Genomic DNA, 26,984 nt, shown 5'->3' with positions numbered 1-26,984 from the left:
TGCTATAAAAATTACTGTACTCTGGAGGGAAGAAGGAATGAGTATAGATGATGTTTTTTAAAAACTGATTTATTATTATTAAGTCAGATTTTTTCTATTTTGATAATTGGTTTGCAAAGCAGCAACCTTAAAGCCATGTAATACATTATGAATCAGAGTATGAGAACACACAACAGCTTTGTAAATAGGTCTGGAACATGTTTCACTATAGTGTTCTACCATAAGTGGGATGTGAAAGACATAATGTGGCTTATACCCTGGTTCTGCTGTATAGACTAGGGTAAGCTATTAAGGTCTAGCTTGGCCAGGCGCAGTGGCTCACCACTGTAATCCCAGCAGTGGCTCACACATGTAATCCCAGGTGGGTGGATTGTGAGGTCAGAAGTTCAAGATCATCCTGGCCAAGATGGTGAATCCTAGTCTCTACTAAAAATACAAAAATTAGCTGGGCGTGGTGCCAAGCTACTGGGGAGACTGGGGCAGGGAATTGCTTGAACAATCTGGGACATGGAGTTTGCAGTGAGCTGAGATTGAGCTACTGCACTCCAGCCTGGGTGACAGAGCAAGACTCTGTCTCAAAAAAAAAAAAAAAAAAAAAAAAGTCTAGCTCTAGCTTAACCAAAGGCTTGTGACTAGATGTCTTCTGACAGGGTATTTATCTGGGGGAATCTAAAAGAAATATAGAGACAGTGTCCACATCAAGGACAAGGGACATTATGGTCCTGGGGGATCAGGGGTATCATCATCCCCATGAAAGCTGGGTAAAAAAAAAAAAACAGGAAGATTCCATATGGTGAAAATATGTCACAAAGTTAGAGAATATGATAATCAGAAACAGTGCATGAACTATTGTGAGTGGTGAGCCAGTGAAAATCATTCAAATAAAAGGCTATGGACTTCTACTTCTGATGATGGTGGTATCACTTGTAGTAGACCAAACCTACCGTCAAGAACAACTAGAAAGGCACAAAAAATATGTTTGAATAAGTGGGGAAGCTTTCAAGGTATGCAGGACTTGAGGCACTTATTGAGAGGAAAGGGGAACTTAATGAGGCAAGCACCATGTTCTGTCCCCTAATTTATCCATGGGGTATTTGCCTATTGATAAGCTTTGTTAGATGAGTGGCTGAGAAGCTGGACAGAGAAATGCCAAAAGAGACAGAGAATCCAGCAGAGCCCTTGGGAATCTCATGATGCTGAAGAGATAAAAATTAGATTTGTGACAACAAAGGCAGACATGACTTGAGAAATCAAGATTCTGGAAAGAGATTTTGGAGAGAAGGGAAAATGTCCTAGATTTTGAGTAAAAGTCATAGGATAAAAATCAAAAGTTTGAGTTTCATCCACTTTGCAGTAGTAAGGAGACACAAATGGTAATCTAACAGCCACAAAGGAAGAAAAGTTCTAAGTACCTTGGACTCAGTCGTGACCCCTGAAGGGCTAACTCTAGGACTGGAGGCAAACAGAAATTGCCTAAACTTTCAAAGTCTGAAATGCCGCCTTGAATATGTTAATTAGAATGACATGATCTACTTCACCATGTTTTTTCCTCTTTTGATGTTCATTCCCCGAATCTGCCATATGTATGAATATGCCCTGAAAGTGACCTTGTGGGATTTCTGAGACTAAGACTAAAAGAAGCCTTGCTGCTTTCACTTAGGCCTTTTGGAAAGTTCTCTATTGACATGCCCACTCTGTGGGAAGCCACTTGTCATGAAGAAGTCATACTACCTTAAGACCACAATGTGTTGAAAGTGAGTCTAGCCAGCTCTCATCTGTTCCAGGCATCCCAGCCCAGGGAATAAATATGTGAGTAAAGGAGCTAGCTCCACAGGAGACACCATGTGGACAAAAACAGAGGCTCCAGACATATGGCTTTATTTAAGTTGTCCCAATTATCTTCAGCCATTTGAATCACCCCAGCTGTGACTATAGACAACATGGAGCAGAGATGAGGTATCCCTGCTGGATCCTGACTGAATTCCTAACCCACAGAATCACAAGCTTGATAAGTGCTTAGTTTTGTTTTGATTTTGAGACAGAGTTTCACTCTTGTCACCCAGGCTGGAGTGCAGTGGCACGATCTTGGCTCACTGCAACCTTGACGGCCTGGACTCAAGTGATCCTCTCACTTCAGCCCCCAAGTAGCTGGAACTACAGGCATGCGCCACCGCTCCCAGCTAATATTTGCATGTTTTGTAGAGGTGGGGTTTCACTACATTGCCCAGGCTGATCTTGAACTCCTGGGTTCAAGTGATCCTCCTGCCACGGCCTCCCAAAGTGCTGGGATTATGATTTTTTTTTAATGCAACTAACTCTCTGGGTAATGTTGTTACACAGCAATAATTAATGGAGACATGTCCTATTTTCGCTATCTGCCATATGTGATTGAGTGAATCTTCTCTGGAGGAAAATAACATCAGTGGAAGTGCTTATAGTTTTTCATATATAATATCCAGCATTCAATCAAAAAGTATAATTTCTCTCAAAAATAAGACAAAGAGAAAAATAAATCATAGGAACAAAACTACAGGTGATACAAAATTGGAGTTAGTCAGACATAATCTTTAAAGTAACTGTGATTAATATGTTAAAGAAAATAGACGATAATATGGGAACTTTCACCAAATCTGAGATCTATTTAAAAAACAAAGAATTAGGCCGGGCGTGGTGGCTCACGCTTGTAATCCCAGCACTTTGGGAGGCCGAGGTGGGTGGATCATGAGGTCAGGAGATCGAGACCACGGTGAAACCCCGTCTCTACTAAAAATACAAAAAATTAGCTGGGCGTGGTGGCGGGCGCCTGTAGTCCCAGCTACTCGGAGAGGCTGAGGCAGGAGAATGGCGTGAACCCGGGAGGCGGAGCTTGCAGTGAGCCGAGATTGCGCCACTGCACTCCAGCCTGGGCGACAGAGACGGACTCCGTCTCAAAAAAAAAAAAACAAAGAATTAAGTGGAAACTGTAACAGATTGAACATAGATGAAGAGATTATTACTAAACTGGAAAATCTAAAGTAGAAAAATCCAGATTAAGCATAGAGAGAAATAAATAAAAAAGATAGGAAGGAAAGAAGGAGGAAAGAGGAAAGGAAAGAAAGAAGGAAGGAAGAAAGCAAAGATGAAGGAAGGAAGGAAGAGAGAGAGAGAAAGAAAAAGAAGAAAGAGAAAGAAAGAAGGAAAAAGAAAAGAAAGAAAAAAGAAAAGGAAGGAAAGAAAAAGAAAGAAGGAAGGAAAGAAAGAAAAAGAAAGAGAAAGAAAGAAAGGAAGAAAGAAAGAATGAAAGAAGGAAAGAAAAGAAAGAAAGGAAAGAAAGAAAGAGAAAGAAAGAATGAAAGAAGAAAGAAAGAAAAGAAAGAGTGGGCATAAACAAATTTATGAGGCAATAAAAATACCAAACATATGTAGATTTATAGTTTTATAAGAAAAGAAAAAAAAGGACAAACAATATATGAATAGAAAATCATTGAGAATTTCCCCAAATTGATTAATGATATCAAACCATACATACACAAATCCATGTGAATTCCAAGCAAAACAAATACAAGAAAAGCACACTGAGATGCTTCAAAATAAGCCTGCTGAAAACCAAGGAAACGAAAATTTGAAAAACAACCAAGCCCGAAAGGATCAAACTATAAACTTTGCTTTAATTAGATAGTCAGTTGATTTCTGAACAGGAAACCAGGAAACATAGAAGACAAAAAATGATGGAAAGAATATTTACATTTCTGAAACCAAAATGATGCCAACATAGAATGCTTTACCCTGAAAAATTATCTTTCACAAGTGAAGATGAAATCAGACATTTTCAAACAAACACTGTGGAAGTCAATTTCTAGTAAGTCTGCATGAAGAGAAGGAATGAGAATTCTTAAGTAGAAAAAAAATGACTCTGTTTGTAACCATGTGTATTAGTCCATTCTTGCATTGTTATAAAGAACTACCTGAGACTGGCTAATTTCTAAAGAACAGAGGTTTAATTGGCTAACAGTTCCTCAAGTTGTACAGGAAGCATGGCTGGCAAGACTTCAGGAAACTTACAATCATGGCAGAAGGTGAAGAGGAAGCAGGAACATCCTACATTTCTGGAGCAGGAGGAAGAGAAGGAAGGGGGAGGTGCAACGCACTTTTAAACAACTAGATCTCATGAGAACTCACTCACTATCCTGAGAAGCAAATGGGAGGTCTACCGCTATGATCCAATCACCTCCCACAAGGCCCCTTGTCTAACACTGGGAATTACAATTTGACTTGAGATTGGGGAGGGACACAAATCCAAATCATATCATTCTGCCCTGTATCCTCCCAGATCTCATGTCCTTTAACTAATTTCGGTATTAACTCAAAAGTCCATAATCCAAAGCCTAATCTCAGATAAGGCAAGTCCCTTCTGCCAATGAGCCTGTAAAGAATAAAAAAGAAACAAGTTAATTACTTTCAAGATACAATGAGACTATAGGCACTGGTTAAATACTACCATTCTGAAAGGGAGAAATCAGCCAAAACAAAGGGCTACAGGCCCCACGCAAGTTTGAAACCCAGCAGGGTAGCCATTAAATCTTAAAATTCCAAAATAATCTCCTTTGACTCCATATCTCATATCCAGGCCACACTGTTGCAAGGGATGGGCTCCCAATGTCTTGTGCAGCTCCACCCTGAGGCTTTGCAGGGCTCAGCTCCCATGGCTGACCTCAAGAGCTGACATTGAGTGCCTGAAGCTTTTCCATGGTGCAAAGCTGTCAGTGGATATACCATTCTGGGGTCTGGAGGATGGTGGCCCTCTTCTCAAAGCTCTACTAGGCAGTGCCCCAGTGGGGACACGTGTGTGGGGGCTCCAACCCCACATTTCCCCTCTGCACTGCCATAATAGAGGGTCTTCATGAGGACTCCACCCCTGCAACAGACTTCTGCTTGGACATCCAGGCATTTTAATACATTCCTTTGAAATCTAGGCAGAGGCTCCCAAACCTGAACTCTTGCCCTCTGTGCACCTGCAGGCTAAGCCCCATGTGGGAGCCACCAAGGCTTACAACTAGCACCCTCTGGAGCAATGGCCTAAGGTGTATCTTAGGCCCTTTTATCTATGGCTGGAGCTGGAGTGGCTGGGATGCAGGGATCAGTGTCCCTAGGTTGTGCAGGGCAGCAGGGCAGCAGGGCCTGGCCCACAGAACCATTCTTCCCTACTAGGCCTCCAGGCCTGTGATGGGAGGGCCTGCAGTGAAGGTCTTTGTAATTTTCAAGGAATTTTCCCCATTGTCTTGGCTATTAACATTTGGGTCCTCTTTACTTGTGCAAATTTCTGCAGCCAGCTTGAATTCCTCCCCAGAAAATGGGTTTTTAATATTCTACCATATGGCTGGGCTGCAAATTTTCCAAACTTTCATGCTCTACTTTCCATTTAAATATAAGTCCAGTTTTAGATCATCTCTTTGCTCACACATATAAGCATACACTGTTAGAAGTAGCCAGGCCATATCTTGAACACTTTGCTGCTTAGAAATTTCTCCCACCAGATACCCTAAATCATCTCTCTCAAGTTCAAAGTTCCACAGATCTCTAGGGCATGGGCACAACAGCTGAAATCTCTTTGCCAGTGCTTAACAAAGTGACCTTTGCTCTAGTTCTCAATGAGCTCCTCACCTCCATCTGAGACCTCATCAGCCTGGACTTCATTGTCCATATCACTATCAGCATTTTGGCCACAACAATTTAACGAGTCTCTATGAAGTTCCAAACCTTCCCTCATCTTCCTGTCTTCTTCTGAGCCCTCCACACTTTTCCAACCTCTGCCCATTATCCAGTTCCAAAGTTGCTTCCACATTTTCAGGTACCCTACTCTTGGTACCATTTTTCTGTGTTCATTCTTGCACTGATATAAAGAACTACCTGAGAATGCATAATTTATAAAGAAAAGAGGTTTAGTTGGCTCATGGTTCCTCAGTCTGCACAGGAAGCATAGCTGAGGAGGCCTCAGGAAACTTACAATCATGGCAGAAGGTGCAAGGGAAGCAGGCATGTCCTATATGTCTGGAGCAGAAGGAAGAGAGAGAAGGGGATTGTGCAACACACTTTTAAACAACCAGATCTTATGAGAACTCACCCACTATCACAAGAACAGCAAGGGGGAAATTTGTCCTCCATGATCCAGTTACCTCCCACCAGTCCTCTTGTCCAACACTGGGGATTACAATTTGAAATGAGATTTGGGCAGGGACATAAACCCAAACCATATCAACATAAAAGCACAGAAATATATTTAAAATGTTAAATATTTCAACAGATACTATTTTATGTCTGCTTTTGGGGATATTCTACTCTATGTCCATCATGGTCTTTAATTACAATCTTTACATCCAGGGACACTCTGTTATGTTCATTCCATGCAGGTCCCATTCCTGTTCTTTCAGCACACCATGCAAGCTTCTGCTCCAAAGCCTTCACATTTTCTGTTTCCCTTACCTTGAGTACTCTTACCTCAAGATATCTGCATGGTTGGCTCTCTCACTTCTTTCAAGATTTCACTTCAAGTCATCTTTTCAATGAGTGCTTTCCTGACCACTGCATCTAAAATGTCAAACCCCTTGTGCTAGCACTTCCTTTCCCTTTCTCAGCTTTTTCTTTCCTCTCTTGTACTCACCACTACCTAATATATTACAGATTTTTCTTCTTAATCTTACTGTTTTCTCCTCTAATAAAATGTAAACTCTAAGATAATGGGGGTTTTGGTCTGTTTTGTACATCCATTATGATGTCTCTAGTACCTGTAGCAGTAATAATACCCCACTCAATAAATATTTGTGTAGTTAATGGATAAAATGAGTTGAATACAGTGGGAAAGCTATGGTTTATACTTGAAAAATAGAGATGTTTGTGCAACAGCAGAAAGGTAATACTTACTGGATTTTCAGAAGATGGATAGATCACAACTGGTGGGTATGTCCTCCAAGGCAATAACGTAACAGCTGGATCTAAGAGGATAAATGGTAGGTGGAAATGGAGATTTGAGGGATTCCAGGTACAGAGTGACTCTTTGATAGGAATCAGAGAGGGAAATGTGGGGTATATATGGGGAATTTTGAGAAGCCTTGTGTGAATGAGAATATTCAGGGGAGAGTTAGAAGATAAGGCTGGGGATATCAGAACACAAAAGTTCTTAAATCTAAGATAGGGATTGTGATGTGTTTTTGTAGGGAAGGTGGACTTTTAAAGTTTTTCAGTAAGCAGGGAAGTGACAGAATTGGAGCTGTGCTTTATGAAAATCAATTCAGTGGGCCAGACGCAGTGGCTCATGCCTGTAATCCCAGCACTTTGGGAGGCCGAGGTGGGCAGATCACAAGGTCAGGAGATCAAGACCATCCAGGCTAAAACAGTGAAACCCTGTCTCTACTAAAAATAGAAAAAATTAGCGGGGCATGGTGGCGAGCACCTGTAGTCCCAGCTACTCAGGAGGCTGAGGCAGGAGAATGGCGTGAACCCGGGAGGTGAGCTTGCAGTGAGTCGAGATAGCGCCACTGCACTCCAGCCTGGGCAACAGAGCGAGACTTTGTCTCAAAAAAAAAAAAAAAAAAAGAAAGAAAATCAATTCAGCAATTAATAGAGTGGTTGGACAGCAGAGGTGTGGGAGATGAATATGCCATTGATGAAGCCATGTTAATAATCCAACAAGAGTTAATGAGGGTCTGAATTAGGCTGACAGCAAATAGAATGGAGAGGAAGAGGCAGAAAGAAAAGGAGTAAAGGAGATAGAACTGACAGGTCTTGACAGCTGATCAGAAATGGGGGATAAGGGAGAAGAAGTCAGATGTAACCGTGAAGCTTCAAGCTTGAGTAACTGATAGATGATGAAGACATTAACAAAATAAAAGAACTGAGGGGGAGAAACTGCATTGAGGATAGAGTTGGGATTTAGGTTCTTGATTGGATTTGGGATCCCTTATAGCACGCTTTGTCTTTGAGGGAAGCTTCACCCCTTCTTCCTGGGCCATGTTCCTCTGCCCTGTGGAAGCCCACACTTTCTAGTCTAACCTGATACAGTCAGTGCCTAAGTGCTGTGGAGTCTCTATGAAACGTTCCCAGTGGGCTTTTCTGGGCTCTGCCGTAAGACTTGGTGAAGCCTGAGTATGGTTCTAATTTCTTCATTTGTCTCTATTGGTCTCCTGCTGCAAAGCTAAAAACGATAATGATTCTCTGAGCCAAAGGATCAAGATCAATTGCCTGGAGGGCTAGGCTCAAAGAAAGCAGCCTCCATTGCCAAGACATCTGTAGGTAGGAGCTCCAGCTTCCCCGGCACTCCTCCACCTAGTCCCTGGGGATGCTCCACAGCTGAAAGCACCAGGTGGGCAGTCATGATGAGTTACTCCTGAGAATGCTTGCTTATAACTTACTGAGCTTTCATTAAGTGTAATGTATCTACTTTAACGAGCAGCAAAATACCGTTTGTGATAAAGCAGTGGCTTTTAGTGTTCCTGGAGTAGTCCCAGTTACATTTAATGTCCTGAAAGTTGGAACGAGGGAGGGGATGATTTTCACACAGGAAGACATGGCTTAATGTTAGTAACTTGTTATCGAAAGTCATAGGAAAATCAGAACCTTCAATATTGTAGCCTCTTAATTACCGGTAAGAAGTTCACTATTTAAAGAAAACATACTGTCCTTTTGCAAGGAAAACAGCCATTTAACAACGTGACTAATCATTTTGTCAATTACTTGTAAGTTTTAAAGATTTTTCAGATAAGAAATGACATGGTAGACAGGAAGGACCTGGCTCATGTTTCAGTTGAACCACCATGGTAGGCAATGCTGATTTCCTATCTCACATATATTTTGCCTTCCTCTTTAAGGGAGCCATATTTTTTTTGTGGTTCAGCAGTGTGCCTGATTGACTTAAGAGAATCTTCTCCCTTCTTTGGCAATGATTGGTTCCTTGATGGACATGTGAATCCAAATTGGACCACTGACAAATAAGAAGGGATCTGGCTGAGAGATTCTGAGAAAGTTCTTGCTCACCGTTCAGGTACAACTTCTTTAAGTGATTCTCTTTGTCTTCTGTATTAGTCTATTCTCACACTGCTAATAAAGACATACCCGAGACTGGGTAATTTATAAAGGAAAGAGGTTTAATGGACTCACTGTTTCACATGGCTGGAGAGAGGCCTCACAATCATGGTGGAGGGTGAAGGAGAAGAAAAATCACGTCTTACACAGCAGCAGGCAAGAGAGCCTGTGCAGGGGAACTCCCCTTTATAAAACCATCACATCTCATGAGACTTACTCACTATCATGAGAACAGCATGTGAAAAACCCACCCCCATGATTCAATTATTTCCCACTGGGTCCCTCCCACAACACGTGGGAATTATGGGAGCTACAATTCAAGATATTTGGGTGAGGACACAGCCAAACCATCTCATCTACTGAGTGTGAAAGAAAAAGCCCCCATTCTATGACCGTTAAGGGAGCTGTTTTTAGGGCAATACTAAAACTGTGAATGTCAGAGGGAATCCGAGCTCTGGAGCACACTATGGAGCTTCTAGATTAAAAAAATCTTGAATTATGTACCACTCCTGGACTTGCAGTTATGTGAATCAGTTAATTTCCTAATTGTTTACAGCTGTTGAATTGTTACTTGTCTCTGAAATCAGCTTAATTGATACAGCCACTGACTAATTTGAGACCTTAAGCAGATTGCTTCACCACAGTAACCTCAGAGAAAAACGAAAAGGAATGGAGAAATTTGTAAAATATGGAATTTTACAAGTGCTGCTTAGGGATCATCAAAGTTAACCTCTCTGATGTTGTACTAATATTTCCACTAATGGCCATGGATTCTTCTAAACAGGTTGAGAGGTTTCTCTGTTAGCCAGGACTCAGTGACATGGCTATATAATTTGCATCTTCTGCTTCAGAGATGGGAAGCAGCAGCTGCTTCTTTTTTTTTAAATTCTTGATTCCTAAATGGCCCTAGTCCTGACTCCAATGGATGTTAGACAAATTCTGCTACTGGAATATTTTTGCCTTTGCCCCACTGACCTTTTGTGCAAAGCATCTTCTGAGTTTCAAAAAGGACAGATAACTCAGCGTCCTCTGAGTTTGCAGGCGTGCTTGTGTGACTGTTTTCAGCCACCTGTCAGTAAATGACTATTTTGTACTGTGTGAACTGAGACTTGCTTTCATTAAAACTGGGTGTCAGCTGCCAACTGCTCCACTTCTTCTTGTACTCATCCAAGTATTTATTGAATACCTACTGTATGCCAGACACTTTTTTAGGCCTTGGAGATTGTATTAGTTTGCCCAAGCTGCCATAAAAAACAGCACAGACTGGGTGGCTTAAACAACAGAAGTTTATTTTCTCACAGCTCTGGAGAGTGGAAGTCCAAAATCCAGGTGTCAGCAGGGTTGGTTTATTCTGAGGCCTCTCTCCTTGGCTTCTGATGACCATCTTTTTTTCTGTGTTTTTACATGGCCTTCCCTCTGCTCATGCACATCTGTGTCCAGAGTTCTTCTTCTCCCAGGGACATCATATTGGATTAGGGAATCATCCTAAAGACCTTTAACATATGAGTTTTGGGTGAACACAATTCAGGCCATAAAAGGGATATAGCAGGGCACAAGAAAAACAAGTGCTAAGGGGCAGCTTCTTCTGAATGTGATCTATTTGCCCACAATGCTCTTTTGTCTTATCTCCTGAGTCACCTCACGGTAAAGTAATGCACTGAAGAGCAGCATACAGATTCAATTTCAGCAGCAAAGGAGCTCTTCTAGATGGGGTGCTGAATCCTTCCTCTCTTTTGCAGGAAACACTGATCCTTTACAAATATATGCCATTACTCACTGACAGTATACCCTATTACTGTTTTTGCTGATTCCATGCAAAGCGATAAATTTAGCCTAACTCCTACTGAGTTGTAGGTAAAACACATTTAGAATTACAGAAGAAGAAATAGCAAGCTGTCTGCAAAATGTATTTAGTGGCGGGATGACTATAATCTGTGAAGAGTGTGTTCAGCTATAGCTATAATAGCATTGTGGCTTGCTTTCACCAAGCATTTGTTCTATTACAGGCTTTGTGCTAAATGTTTTATGCACATTACCTCATTATTCCACAAAACAATACCTTAATATCATCCTTCCCATTTTTCAGATGAGGTGACGTCACTTTAGCCCAGGTTTGGGCACCTGTCTACTTGCATCCAGAGCCTGTGCTATTACCTGCCAACGGCACTGCTCGGAAAAGGTAGGCGTCAATTCTTGTCTAGGGAGGGATAGAGTAGGAAGTGATAGTTGATGAAGCTTTGCTGAACTTTAAATTATATAACTCTAGAATTGGAAGGGCCTGATGAGATCATCTAGTCCTTGCTCAAGGACATATCTTTAGGTGAGTTAAAAAGTTATAGCTATATACTTGGGAGGCTGAGGCGGGCAGATCATGAGGTCAGGAGATCAAGACCATCCTGGCTAACACACGGTGAAACCCTGTCTCTACTAAAAATACAAAAAAATTAGCTGGGCGTGGTGGCAGGAGCCTGTAGTCCCAGCTACTCGGGAGGCTGAGGCAGGAGAACGGCATGAACCTGGGAGGTGGAGCTTGCAGTGAGCTGAGATTGCACCACTGCAGTCCAGCCTGGGCAACAGAGCCAGGCTCCATCTCAAAAAAAAAAAAAAAGTTATAGCTATATACATAAGCAGAAAATACTTTTTTTTAAAAAGATTACAGCTGTGATTCTGGTTTTCTGATTCCAAATCTGGCATTTTTATCACCAGGAGGTCCCTTTGATTCTTCATTCATCATATAACAATAATCATGACAAAAAAACATAATAAATTATTTCTACAGGGCCTATTAGATCTCTAAATATCTTCACCTACTTAAAAACAAATAAACAAAATGGGCTTTAATTGGCTAAACAGGAAATTTCCTGAGCTCCTCCAGACAAAGTGGAATTTATTCATGAGAAACAAAAATTGTCTTAGAAGCCATGTTTCTCACCAATGTGAGTTGTTTTAAGCCTGAATTCCAGCCATTAATGGATTGAATAGAATGAGTAGGCTATAACTCTTGGGCGTCACCCACAGGCAGGAGCAAAAACTTTCAGAATCAGAACATGAGACACTCAAGGTAAATAGCAGAATTGTAGCATGAAGGAAATTCAAGGAGAAGTCATTTCCAGGGTAAAGCAAGAGATTAATGTATTATTAAGATTTTTTGGTAGCAAGCAACAGAATCCTATGGTGGCTAAAATATGGAGATGAGGGGGATGATGAGTGTGGAGAGATGTATTGTCCTGCTAGAATGAAAGGAAAACTGAAGAAACTGGGCTTGTAACAGAGAGAAACGAGGAACCTCCATATGGTCTCAAAAACTAGAATGAATGAACATACACTATATCTTCTACTGTAGTTTCATTTCATTCAATAACTAAAATGCCAGAAGAAAAAGTCCAGTTGGCCAAGCTTAGGTCATGTGCCTGCCCTTGACTGTACTGTGTGGTTAACACAAGCTCCTGTAGAGGCAGCATCCTAGTACAGCTTCAGCTGCCACAACAGGAGCACAGGCACCTGGGTTTACCACCCTTTCCATTAAGAACAAAACATGATCTCAGGACCCCTTTATACTCTTAATTATTGAGGATCCCAAAGAGCTTTTTTTTTTTTTTTCTGTAGATTCCATGTTAGGTATTAAAAATTAGCATTTTAAATATATTTATTTATTAATTCATCTACAAGTAACAACAGTATACTCATTCATATGAACATAAATGATATATTTTAAAAACAAAAATTACTATATTTTCCAAAATAAAAAACATTAGTGGGAAGAGCAAAGTTGTTTTCTGTTTTTGCAAATCTCTTAATGTCTGGCTTAATAGAAAACATAGAAATTCGCATATCTGCTTTTGGATTTACTTTGCTGTGATATTTTATTTTGGTTAAAGTATATGAGAAAAAGCTTGCCTCACACAGATGTGTGGTAGAAAAGGGAAGGAGTATTTTAATAGCCTTTCAGATAATTATGGAGATTCTTTCTTGATACTATACCAAAACTCAGTAAGTAATAGTTTCTTTAAACTGTGAAACCTTATTAATAAACTTTTTATACTCAGTTACATTAAAATCCATTAGTATTTCTTACACTTTGAATGAGGCTTGCCCAGGCACAATTTTGTATCATCATGCATTGATCATTCAGAAAATATTGGTTCACTGAGTAATGTAGATCTTCCAAATATTGACCCATTTCATGTACGATATACAAAATCATAGTACTTAATATCACTACCAGTCTCATCAGAAACATATTTAAATATTGGGAAGCTGTCAAGTGTCATAGTGTCAGATACTGAGTTTTCTAATTTTCACATGAAACCTCAAAGTTTATTATTAGCAAAAAATCTTGTCAGTTGTTTTCCTTGAAGTGACAGGCTCATTTCCTTCATATTTGAGAGAGCGTCTGCTTGATAACCATCATTTGTGTGAATAACTGTAGTTTGCCTGCCAATTGTCCTTTCAACTCAAAATGGAATTCCATGGACAAAAGCAGTGACTGCAGCTCAGCCCTCAAGCACGTGCACAACTTCCTGCATTTCCTTGAGACATCACACTTCAGCACACAGCAGGAGTGCTGTATGTATACTTCCCATTTCCCAATATTTGAGTCTTCCCAATATTAAAATGACATGTACTCAGGGCACAGAGCACAATAAAGTTAATAATTCTTATTATTTCATCAATAACATTTAAACATTAAACCAGATTCTTTCCCTTTCTTTCTTTCTTTCTTTCTTTCTTTCTTTCTTTCTTTCTTTCTTTCTTTCTTCTTTCTTTCTTTCTTTCTTTCTTCTTTCTTTCTTTCTTTCTTTTTCTTTCTTTCTTTCTTTCTTCTTTCTTTCTTTCTTCTTTCTTTCTTTCTCTTTCTTTCTTTCTTTCTTTCCTTCTTTCTTTTCTCTCTCTCTCTCTTTCTTTCTTCTTCTTTCTTTTTTTTTATTTTTATTTATTTTTTTTTTTTATTATACTTTAGGGTTTTAGGGTACATGTGCACAATGTGCAGGTTTGTTACATATGTATCCTTGTGCCATGTTGTGAGTATGTGGTGGTGAAGAACACACCACAACACCTACTACCATTTGGGGGCACTGCCTCAATTTGTGCAAAACACCAGTGCTTTGCTCCACCATGGCTTTTGTTATTTTAAATTCTCTGTTTGGAGACACATTTAACTTAAAAATTTTCAAAAATAAAAATAATTCAAGGAACACCCAGACACTCTTTATTTTGATTCACCAGTTTAAAATTTTTCCCCATTTGCCTTATCATTTACCCTCTTTCTCCACCTCTTTTCTTCCCCTGAATCATTTGAGGTTAAGTTACATACATCATGGCCATTTACCCTTAAATATTTCAATATTTGTTGGCTAAGAGGAGGAATTTTCTCTCAATAACCACAGTAGAGTTATCAACTTTATAAAGTTACACTGATAACAGTTTTATTGTCTGTATTCCAGTATCGTCTGTTGACCTAATGTGATAATTTACAGGTGCAAGATCCAGTATCAGGTAGTATTGCATTTAGTTCTCTCGTCTTTTCAGCCTCCTTTAATCTGAAACACTTCCAGAACCTTTTTTTAATGACATTTTTTTAAGAGTAGAGGCCACCTTCCTCCATGCATCCACTTATAAAAAGAAAAAAACAGAACACCCTTCATTTTGTGTTTTTCTGATGGTGCATTTTGATTAGGTTCACATTATGCATCCTATGCGGGAATACTGCATGGGTGTCTTTCTCAGCAGCCACATGTGAAGTCACACGATCACTATATGCCTTTCATTAGTAACGTTAACTGTGATCATTATTCAAGGCATGGTTTGAGTTTTCCACTCTTTAATTTTCCACTCTTTTAATTTTAATTTTATTTTATTTTTCTCTTTTACCACAATAAGTAGTGTGTGGTGAGATCCTTCAAGACCATGCAAATTCAGCTTCTCATAAAAATCTCCTTGTAGATTTTGCATCCATTGATGGTTCTTGCCTGATCCAATCTTTGGAGGTTGCAACTATGCAGATTGCAAAATGATGATGCTCCAGTTTCAGCATCCCCTCCATATGTGCCAATTAGCCTTAGCAGTCTACTGTAAGCAAGAGCCCTCTTTTCTTCTCCTATGATCTTTCTATCTATCTATCTATCATCTATCTATCTTTTATTGGTCTAAACTCATGAATTTCTGTTTTTTTCAATTGTTTATAATATTTCCCAGAACTTAATTATTTTGGTCCTAAAATTGTCCCAGATCTGGCCAGGAGGAGCCTTCCAAGCTGTATCCTATGTCTGTGATGTGTCCTAATCATTATTTTTTTTCCTTGAACACTTTCTCACTTTCTGGCCTAATAAATTGTTGCTGGCTCATCTTTGTACTGACTTTGCTCCAGTCCCTGGCTCAGCTATTTCTCTGAGAAGGCCTGGTTCCTTTTAACTCTTATGCTTTTGCACCATCAGTGCAAATGTCAAGTGAAAAGGGCATGTAAAGCTTAATATTATTATGAAAACAGTTTTAACTCCTTGAGTTTCCGGAACATATTTCAGGGACTCCTTGTGGTCTATGGACACTTTCAGAATTACTACTGAATATAAAAAGTTAACTGCATGGTAAGGTATTTATAATTTGTCTTGCATAATGTGTGTTCAACTAGCCTCATTGGGGAGCTAAAGACTCTCAGTAGCTACAAGATCTTGGGTACTTACTTTGATATGCCTGAAATTAGGGATAATATTACTTACTTCTCAGAACTGTTGATAAGTAACTCATCTAAATACCAGATTCAGGGCCCAATATAGAGTGAATATTTAAAAGGTGATGTCTATAGGGGGCAGATAACTTGTCTCTTTAGTTCACACATCTTCAGATAGAGCAACAGTAGTCAAGGAGAGGAATCCAAGGAGCTTCACCCACAGCATGTCTTACTTAGTGCATGAGATCCTGACTTTGAGATGATGCTGTAATGGTATGGGATATGGTGGTCTTGGGAGAAAACATGAGTATATGTCACATATGGGAGAGAAATAAAATGGGAGGATTCTGGCAAAATATAGTTTCCAAGATGGTCATGATAAGATCCATTGCCCACACTCCTCTTACTATGTGACAGTGACACTCCTTTCATCAAGAAGTGAGGTCTATGTTCCCTCCCCTTGAATCTAGACAGAGCTATGGGTATGGCAAAGTGATACTGTGAGACATCCAAGGCCTAAAATTTGACCCAGCTTCCAGAGGATCTGTCAAGCTGCTTCTCTTAGAACCCAGCCTTGTGCTGTGAGAAAGCTCCAGTCACATAGAGAGGCAACAAATGAGCCATTAAATGACAGAACCAACCACCACACATGCAAATGAAGAAGCCTTCGAGATGTCTTCAGTATAGGTCACTGTCTGGTTGCAGCCACATGAGAGACCCTGGGCAAGAACCGTCCAGCTGAGCCCAGTTATCATAACCTCAGGACCATGAGAGGTAATAACAAAGTGATGATGTTGTTGTAGGCTACTACATTTTTAGCATGCTCGCTTACAGTCAGAGATCACAGTGCACATACATGGGTGGGAAAGGCTAGAAACTAAGAATGGGTGGCCTGCACCCCAAACATGAACTACGAAGTAGGTCATGGGGATATGTGGACACTTGTGCACACTTGGAGAATTCCCCAATAAGAAGCCTGATGATGAAAGATTCAGAAGAGAGTTATATGTAGTGACTTTTGTTGTGCTGGAACCAAATTGTAAAGTTTATGTAGTTTCTGGTATTGATGACAGATCACTGGCATCAATGACACACTCTGAGTGCCACTTGAGGCAGCTGTGAATGTACCTACATCCTTTCCTTTCCTGTATCTCCCTCTCCTCTCCTGCACTTGTCCTCACATTTACTCTTCCCTCTCATAGCAGTTTGATAAAAAAGGAAAAGAACATAAATTTTAAACTTAAGAAGTCCTAGGTTTGAAAGGAAAAGAAATCATTATATAAAAAAGATACCTGCACCCATAAGTTGACCACAGCACTATTGACAACAGCAAAAATGTGGAATCAACCTAAGTGCCCATAAATGAAAGACTGGATAAAGAATATGTGTTACAGATGCACAATGGAATACTACTCAGCCATAGAAAATTAAAATCATGTCTTTTGCAGCAACATGGATGGAACTGAAGGTCATTATCTTAGGGGAAACCACTCAGACACAGAAGAGCAACTACTGCATGTGCTCACTTACAAATGAGAGCTAAATAATATGTCCACATGGACATAGACTGTGGAATGGACAACAGAGATTCAGAAAGTTGAGAGGATGTGAGGGGGATGAATGATGAGAGATTACTTAATGATTATGATGTATGTTATTTGAGTGATGGATACCCCAAAAGCACTGACTTCACCACTATGCAATCTATGCATGTTACAAAATTACAGTTCTACCCAATACATTTACACAAATTGAAAAAAAGAAAGCCTAGATTTGAACCCACTTATTAGTTGCTTGACTTTGAGAAAGTTATTTTTTTCTCTGCTAGCCTGACTTCTTCTAAGTTGAAATGAATACTATATGGAGACATTGAGATGAGTAGTTGGCATTATTAAAAGCATTCAGCACATTGTTAGGCACATAGTAGGTGTGCCTAACAATTAAGCACATAAAGCTTTGTTTAACTTTCCCTTAAATACAGCTGGAGTTTTCTCTTTTGCTTACTTCAAAGTTCCTTGTGCTTCAAATATTAAGCACATAAAGCTTTGTTTAACTTTCCCTTAAATACAGCTGGAGTTTTCTCTTTTGCTTACTTCAAAGTTCCTTGGCCTCTGTCCCTATATTATCCCATTTCACAGATGCTGTTTTGTTTCCACTCATGGTTAGTTCTGCCAATGCACGCAGCATACCTACAAATTCCAGATGCTAAGAGAAAAGCCCTTGATTCAGGCTGAATGAGGAGATAATATTTGCTAAAATGCAGATGGCACATTAGGTACCTGTGGGAAGCTTGTGTATTGGATCGGAAACAAACAAAAACAAAATTTTCTGGTAAAAATAGGCCCTCAGTAGAGGGCAGGCAGGAAGGAACAGAGGTAAATGGAGGCCAATTGATATTGCAGTGTTGCCCTCCTGGAGCTGAAATTACCTGAAATATCCTAACCATGGCCCAGGTACAAATGAAGTAGATGCCCTTAGGAAAGAGAGAGTGGCTGTGTTTCTGGGGAAGAAGAGTGATTTATCTGTAGGTTATGAAGGGAGAGCTCTCAGGAAGCTCCAAGGGATTCAGGCAGACAGTGCTGCCAGGAAACCCCTTACATCTTGGAGAATGAGACTGAAATCCATAGAATGTTTAATTATCCATCTTTGTGTTGAATAGTTGTGCAGATTAAATGGGCCTGATCAGGCAATGAGTACACAAAGTCAATGGGAGTTTCGAGGGCAAATCAAACACACCACGAGGAGTACTGTGAACTTTGCAACCAAACACGGGCAGATGCAGAGCCAAATGGTGTGATAAGGCACCACACAAATCTAGCTAGGCATGACAAACTGAAAGGGGTCACAGAGAAAACTGCATTCATTAAAGACCATTGCAATAAGCCACAAGGGTGGAAAATATGACTCCAAAGGAGAAAGCAAGAGCTGTTTTTGTCCAAGGATCCTCTCTGACAAATACTTGCATTTCTAAACAAATCTTTGTCTTTTGGCAACTGGTTTCTATTTTCTAAACCCTGATACAAGTGTTCATATGGATCCACAGATTGTTAGTGCTGAAGAGAAACTTACAGATCATCTCATTCCACCCATTGTATCTTGGCTAGGATACCTGAAGCCCAGAGAAGTCTAATGAATTCCTCAAGGTCACAAAGCTAATTTGGGGTATGGTGAATGCTAGAAGTTTGGCTGCTTGATTCCCAGTCCAATAGTCTTTCTTAGTCCTTCTTTTCTCTATATCATCTCAAAAATTACAGACTCTGCTCTTTCTTTGGTCAACCATCACTCATGGAAAATATTTATTAGATGCCTCCAGGCAATTCTACACTCATGTCTTTGCTCTAAGTGAGGTCACTTCCCCCTTCAGGGAGGTTCCTAATGATTTGAGCACGAAATACACTTTAAAAACAGGTTATAATTCAGCAAAAACTAGTTCAAGATTATTTATACGTTTATTTCACTGATATTTATTAATCATCTACTATGCACCAGCTACTGTGTTAATCGCCATAGTTTCAGTACTTAACAAAAAAGACAAACACAGAGAACAGAGACTCAACATATACATAAACAGTAGAAAGAGACCTGGCATTCATAGTTGACCATAAGTTTAATATATTGTGGGGAAAAAAGAAGTGTGTTCTATGAGGGCTGGGAAGTGGTTATTTTTGCTATGAATTAGTCAGATCTCATAATGTCATATTTGGCTCATAAAAACTGCAGAAGAATCAGAAAAAAGATTATTGTAGAGATTTTCAAAAATGACTCCCATACTCCTATAAAGACAAAAATAAAATGCAATGAGGTATTTAGATTTGTACTTAGAAACATAAGAGATGACTTGAAACTAACTTCAATATGTGGAAATGCTAACTGCTTGTGTTCTTTCCTCATAAAGAAATTTGCAAAAGAAAATGAGCTTAAGATACAATAAGAGATTGTAGTTGGACATAAGAAAGAAACATTTCTTAGCACTCAAGGTGATATACCTAGGCTTTTGGATCTGTAGAGTGGGGGCAAAACTCCTTCTCTTGTAGGTGAGCCCTCTTCCAAGTTCTTGGTCAGAACTGTTAGGATGATCTTTGCATTCTTTTCCCCAGGGTTTTTGCAAATTCATGAAATCTTCAAGGAGTTGCAGCCCTTGAGTTCCCACTCTTCCCTCTGGGACTGAGCCCTACCACTTCTGATGGCAAGAACCACCTTTCCAGGGCTTAGTGCCCTGGAGTTCTGTCTGCAGCCACCCAACCATGTCCACTAACACAGGGATTAGGGCCTTGAACTCAGAGTGGGGTTCTGGGCCCAGCAGTATCAGCACCATCCAAGAATCAGAATCTATAGTTTAATACAGTCCCCAGTGATTGCTATTATTTGAAGTTTGAAAAGATTTGTTATAACACAGTGGCCTCTGGGTCAGAAAGACTTGATTTCAGAGCTTGCCACTGCCATTGTCTGGCTCTATGACTTTGGCTAAGTCACCTAACCTATCTGAGATTCAGTTTCTTTATCTGTCAAATGGGTACAAGAATTGTTACCTCTTAGGCTCTCAGAAATGCCCTGCCTTGTCACTTTATTTTAAATGAATCCTTTCTAATATATTTACCTTTGTCTTTTATTATTGTTTTTTCCTTGAGAAAAATTATTACAATTTTGATTTATTTTTGATTATACTGTTTGAATGTAAGTTCCATGAAGGCAGAGACCATACCTGTCTTATTTATTCTAGCATCTCTGGGGCTTAGCACAGTGCCTGGTACCTAATGAGTGGCTCAATATTTGTTGAATAACTGAATATTGTAAGTATTAAATTAGATGATGCAAGAGAAGCTCAAGGTCTAACTTGGAGAAAAATATTCACTAAGTGACAGCTGTCAACAAAACTGACTGTGTAATGTGTACTGCAAAAATGAAAATGAGAGACTTTTGCTAAAAAAAAGATCAAGTGTTTCATTTGGCAATAGCAGATAATTAAACTAAACACGGGGCCCTTTCATCACTGTGCTTTTTATGACTGCACAGGTAGCGTGCCCAGGAAGCCAGTTCTGGCTATTGGTAGTGTTACTATAATAGTGGTGATTCTGCCAGAGATGCTGCCACTACTGAGAATGGGCCATCTCCCCCATCTTCTTGAGGTGTGAACTCGTGGGCACATGCCCCACAAGTCACATTGCCTTCCTGGGCTCAGCTCCCCCTTATTCCCAGGCTCAGGTGAGGAGGGATAGAGATAACCTGAAACTTGAGAAAGTACCAACTTGATGCTGTCAGTTCAGCCGGCCCTAAAGTATTCCCCACAGCAAAACGCTGATTTACACATGATTGGTAAGTGAGGCATTCATTGAATCAGCAAAAGTTCTGCAAATGTGCGCTAAACAGAATTTTAAATGAGTTTCTGTAATGTATGGCTTTTAATTTACTTGATAATGTAAAAATACAATTCGAGATGAGGAATGAGGCAGACAGTCACTCAATTCTAATGTAACAACTTTTCTTTATGAAAGACTGAAAATAAGAGCAAGGCTCAGAATGTAAAACAGTCATGAGGAATTGAAGCTAAAAAACGAGGAGAGATGAGCTCACTCAAACACAGCCAGCCTGGCCCTGGTTCCAGGATTGGCTGAATTGGGGGGAAGGTGATTACAGAAAGCAAAAGCAAAGTGCCTGCAGAGCTCCCAGCCCTGCTGGGTTTAGAATGACATCCTTACTGGGCTAAGTTTATCATCAGAGCCTTGGTCCCTTTAGCTGTTGAGTAGGGAAAATCACCCACCTCCTGCCTGCCTCCCAGATGTAAAGAGAAAAAAGGACATTGCTCTTGTGGAAATGCTTTGTTCAACATTATGGTTTAAATAAGAAAGCTGGTGTACTCCTTAGAAAGAGCACTAACTTGGAAGTCAAAAAACCTAGTTTCTGAAACCAATTATCGTATTTATTCACTGCCCCATCTGCAATCTTTTGGAGCCAGGTAAATAGATCTGTGTGAGAATTCCAAACCTGCCATTATGTAGCTGTGTAAATGTGGTCAGGTTCTTGGAGCTTTAGTTTTCTCATCTGCACAATGGGGTTGAGCTAAATCCTGGGCAGTATTTAGTTCACCTGACACAAGACAAGTCCTCAACAAATCTTTCTCAGCCTCACTTTTCTTCTGTTGAGGGGGATAATAATGTTTAGAAAATGTCAGAGCATTCTCCTGACATATGATATTACTGTCTGCTAAATTCAAGCTGGGAAAGACTTGTTGCTCCTGCAGCTCCACTTCCTTTTTCCACTGTCCCAAAATTCCCCGGAGTTTTCTGGTTCTGTTGCTGCAGGGTCTTTTTGTTCAGATTTGTCTGTGAACTACTCTTTCCAGGGCTGTTAATTTGTAACTATGACAGGAGCCCTCTCATAGGGGCTTGCACTTGAATTGTGAAAATTTGAAACTAAAAGGGGTTTCCAGAGGCAAAAAAGCAGTAGGCAGGTGGAGCTCATATTTTGGGACATCTGGCCCTACTGGATGTCCCTTCAAGTCAAAGAGCTCACATCCCATAGACGCATTAGGTCTACTTGACACAAGATCTTAAATACATGTTTGGCTAGAATTGCAAATATATCTTAATAGTTTTGCTCAGCCTTCATAACTGTGTGATTTTGATGATGACCACCATTCTACCATCTATTATTTTATTCTGCACAATACTCCACTGTACACATAAATCTGTTTAGTAGACATAAATCATGGTGGCTGTAGAGTTTATGATTTCCCCAGCAGGCATGTATGTGATTCCCCAGCTGCTTCTAATACCAGACGCTGCCCATTTCTAGCTAGCCTTGTAGACGCAGGACCTAGGCTGATCCAATTGCCATGGCTTTCCTCTGGCCACAGTAAATGGTTCAAGAAGTGGCTATACAAATCAAGGCAGGCCAATTGATTCCTTTCTCTGGATTTTCCCAACAAACTGGGGAACACAATGAAAAATGTGAGACCAGAATTGTCTATGGCCCCATTTCCCTGTTGGCACACAACGATAGAAATGAGAGACAGATGGGCAGTCACACAGAGCATCCTGATGATGTTCTCTGGCCAGGTCCATTCCTGCCCTTTTCAAAGTTTGGGCATGTGAAGCAGTAAACAAACACTCCTTTCCCCCTTTAGTCTTGAATAGGGTGACTTAGTTTCTTTCATTTATAAACAGAAGTCTTCACTGCACGATCTGATACAAATATCCACGTGGTTGACCAAAAAGAAGTCATTTCTCTTGGAGTTGTGGTGACAGATGTGATTTTCTGGGGTTAATAGAGTGAGAGGTGGTGATTAAGTAGAGGCTGGTGGGTGCACATTGCTTTTGCAAGAATGTCGGTGGAGAGTGAGAAAAGAAATCAGGCAATAGCAGGGTAGCAGGCTCAGAGGAAAGAATGTTTTACAGGCTACAGGAAAATTTTGACTGCCTGGGTTATCTCTCTTCTCTTTAAGATAGGGAGGAGAGAATCAATGGAGCAATGTCCCAGGGAAACTGCAGAAGAGGGCACCAGAAGCAGCAGCAGCAGCATTGGTCAATAGGAGATGCTTCTCTTCTGAAAGCACAAAAGGAAGAAAAAGTGATAACAGAGAAAAACAGAGATGGAGACAAGTTGAGGAAGCTCATGCTAGAGTGACCACAATTTTCTTTCTGCAAGAGAAGATTTGAGAGGTTTAATTGCTATTTGAACAGGAGTGGGGTCCTCTAGCTCCCAGCTGCTCTCCCATCTCCCTTGGAACTACTCATAAGCCAAGGAAATGAGAGATGGTGGCTACAATAGACTTCAGGAATGACAAGACCTTTAGGATTGATCCCTACATTGTAATTGATGGGTTGACATTGACTGTCATAGTTCATCCTCCCTTGCATGGCAAGGGCATCTGTTGGGGCTATGCATGTGGCTCTAGAGAGAAGAGAGATTCTGTTAAGTTAGTGAACCTGATAGAGCAGAGAGAATCATGGGCCATGTGCCCAAGTAGTCTTTATTTCATGTCCTAGTTAACTGCTGTAACAGAATTTCCGAAAGGGAAACTTTCCGATGTCCCAATCCATTGGGATTGTGGAGCATGATTGTCCTGCACTGCCATGGCTCCTGATTCTCTTTGGTCCCCAAGGGGGCAGACTGATGTGAAGCCTTGAAAGAACTGCTGCTGTCTTAGCAACTCCTATCACCTTAAGAATATTCTGAATCTAGGGCATACCCATTGTTTGCCAACTTAGCTTTTTTCTTTTTTTTTTTTTGGCCTTTATATATCTGGTTAGACAGTATAGAACATAGAGGTTAAGGGCACTGGTTGCAAAATTAGGTGGACTGGATTTAAATCTCATTGCTATTTCTGTTGACCTTGCATGATCTTTATGGAGTTATTTAGCCTCTTTAATATTCTATTCTTCACCTTTTAAAAAAATCAATGAAAATATCTATTTAATATTTTATGAGTATTAAATGAGATAACATGTAAAGTTCTTGGAATACAGCTTGACACATAGTAGAAGCTCACATAGCTGAATTAAGTCAGATAGCTAATAAAAGAATTCAGAGTTCCTTATTCCTTCTTCTATAATGAGGATTTTTAAAATTTGTTTTTGCTTTTCGTATTCTGTCCAGATTCCAATGTACTTAGGCATTTATTTGTACAATTAACCAGGAAGTCAATTTAAAACTGCCATTATTAGCTTTATTTTTAATTCAGTGATTTATTGAAAGGTAAACTACTAGGCTTCACTGGTCAGTAAGTTTTATCATGTGCTAAATATAATCCATTGATTAGATTTGGAGCATAATTGTGAAGATTTTCTAGGCCAGATTACAAAGAATGCTGTGATTGATTAATAATATCTGCCATGGACATGGATAAGGCAGTTACTTCATCTATTTTTCCATATGTGCTGACTCTGCAATAGATGAATTCTGCCTCTGTCATGGGTCACAGGTGCAAGTCATAGGCCAGGGAGTGTTACCTAATTTCTAGAATTGCCAATGCTCATGAAGAAGGTCCCTAATAATTGGAAAAATCTAGAGAAGCAGCTGTCATTAAACTCAAGGTCATGGAAGAATGGATAGCTATAAAGAGAAAGAAACATTGCATTTTGTAGTTTTGCACTTGGAGAATGACAGTGCAGTGTTCATATATAAATCTGGAGCCTCCAGAATTGACAGGTTTAAGACTGTCTGCACAATTTCAGGGAAACTGTTGCAAAGTTTAAAAAAAAAAAGTGTCAATCAACTGGTTGTTGCTGATGTCAGGACTTGCCTGATTTCTTGCTTCTCCTCTTTTCCTCTCCACATCTGGATCTACTTGAGACCCACTTGTAGATTGGCTGGTGCCACCCCATACGCTGAACCTAGTTCTTCCCTCTGCCAACAGGGGCTTTAAAAACCCTAGTGGGCTTCTGGGTAACCTGGAGCCACCTACCGTGGTGTGTGAGCCAGCTCTCTTCTGAGTCTGGCCTTGTAATCTTGAGCCCTTGAATCCACGCTTGGGATCGACCTTGCTGATATCCCTGAACACAGCCCTGTTTGTCCAGATCTCTGAATAATTTTCCCCTGGGATTCTATATACTCACCTGTCAGGATGTCCTGTTATCGCTTACTTTCACATATCAAAGCCTTCCTTAGATTACAGCCCACGTCTTACAAGTGAAGCTTTTCACTTCCACAGTGGTGATGGAAGCAACGGAGATAGCATGGGCTTTGAAATCAGCCAGACCTAGGTTCTAATTTCAGCTCTGCTTTCTCTTAACTATGTGGTATTGGATATATGAGCCAGTTTTCTCCTCTATAAAATGGGATGTTAATAGTAACATCACAGGGTGTTTTATCCTAAAGATAAGAGACAAAATAGGTGGATTAACTAGCACACAATAGCTGCTAACACACAAACAACAACAATAAAATGACAATAACAACATCTAGCATTTGTTGAGCACTTATAATCCATGAGGCATTGAGCCAAGTGTTTTACTTACATTGTCCTAGCCCCCATGAAAAAATTAATATTATGATCCTCATTTCACAGCGGAAGAAACTGAGGCTTGGCAAGGTCAGTAACTTACCCAATGTTACCCAGAGAATAAAGGGCAGAGCCCGGATTTGAGCCAAGATCTGTTTGTCCAATTCTAAAGCCTGGTGTCCTTTAATCACACTATACTGCCAACAAGTAGGATAACCATCTTCCACCCATTTGGATGGATTTCTTCCTGTTCTCAGAAGCTGGGTTTGACCCAGGCATTTACTATGCCCCTCTGAACATAAGTGGTTATGATTTCTCTCTTCCCACTCCCCCCAGTATGCCCCATTCTGTTCCCAGGGAACATTTTATGACTGGCCATGTCACAAGATCGGACAGCCTCAACTCTATTATGCCAAACAAATTTGACTTTTAAAACATTGAATTGGTTTTAGATACAGCCATGGGAGTAATTTTAAAATCTGGGCTCTCAACCAACAAAGTAATTTCCCTTTATTAATAGGAAAATAAACATCTCCTGTAAAGAATGTTGCCTTCCTTCTATGGCCCTTGTCCTCAGAAATGCAAGGCAGGGTGGGCATCATTCATGCCAGAGGGTGTTATGTGATACTAGGTGGGCAAGTTGTTGACCCAGAGCAGACCTTATGCATGTGTCTACTTGGCCCTGTCCTATGAGTTTGATTCCTGCTTCCTCAGTTCTTATTAAAGATTGTCCCTGTCTTCACATTAAAGTTGGGCTCTCATCATGGAGGGAAGCTTTTCTAGGACATCTGTAGCAAGGCAATGCCTTATGAAGGAGGTACTAAGTTTTGGCCACTTGGAGGGACCTTCAGGGTGATCTAGCAACAGAGAACAGAAAAAACTGTAATTTATTGATCCACAAATATTTTCCTAAGTACTTTGTATACATTATCTTATTTCATTATCCAATAATCCTATCATGGAATCATTATTATTCTCATTTTTCTAACACTGTGGTCTGGGAGAAATTAAATAACCATTTCAGATCAAATAGTTACTAAATAGTGGTACCACCCAATACATTTTATCATAAAGATACTGCATTTTTAAGGTTCAAATAGTGAATAATGAGTGTTAACTCTCAAAACTGGTGTCAGAGATTCTCATTAGTTCAACACCTATTATATCAGATTCATAATTAGAATCTATCCAAAACTGATGTGAGTTTACAGCCTGAGTCTGAAATTGAGAGATGTCATTCAGCTATTTGCATACAAATAGACTACAATTATTATGAAGTATGGTGCATTATGGAATTCAGTTTAGCTTGCATTTTAGCTGAAG

This window comes from Symphalangus syndactylus, chromosome 7 (assembly GCF_028878055.3).
Source record: "Symphalangus syndactylus isolate Jambi chromosome 7, NHGRI_mSymSyn1-v2.1_pri, whole genome shotgun sequence".
Taxonomy (NCBI): Eukaryota; Metazoa; Chordata; class Mammalia; order Primates; family Hylobatidae; genus Symphalangus; species Symphalangus syndactylus.
This window is presented reverse-complemented; position numbering follows the sequence as displayed.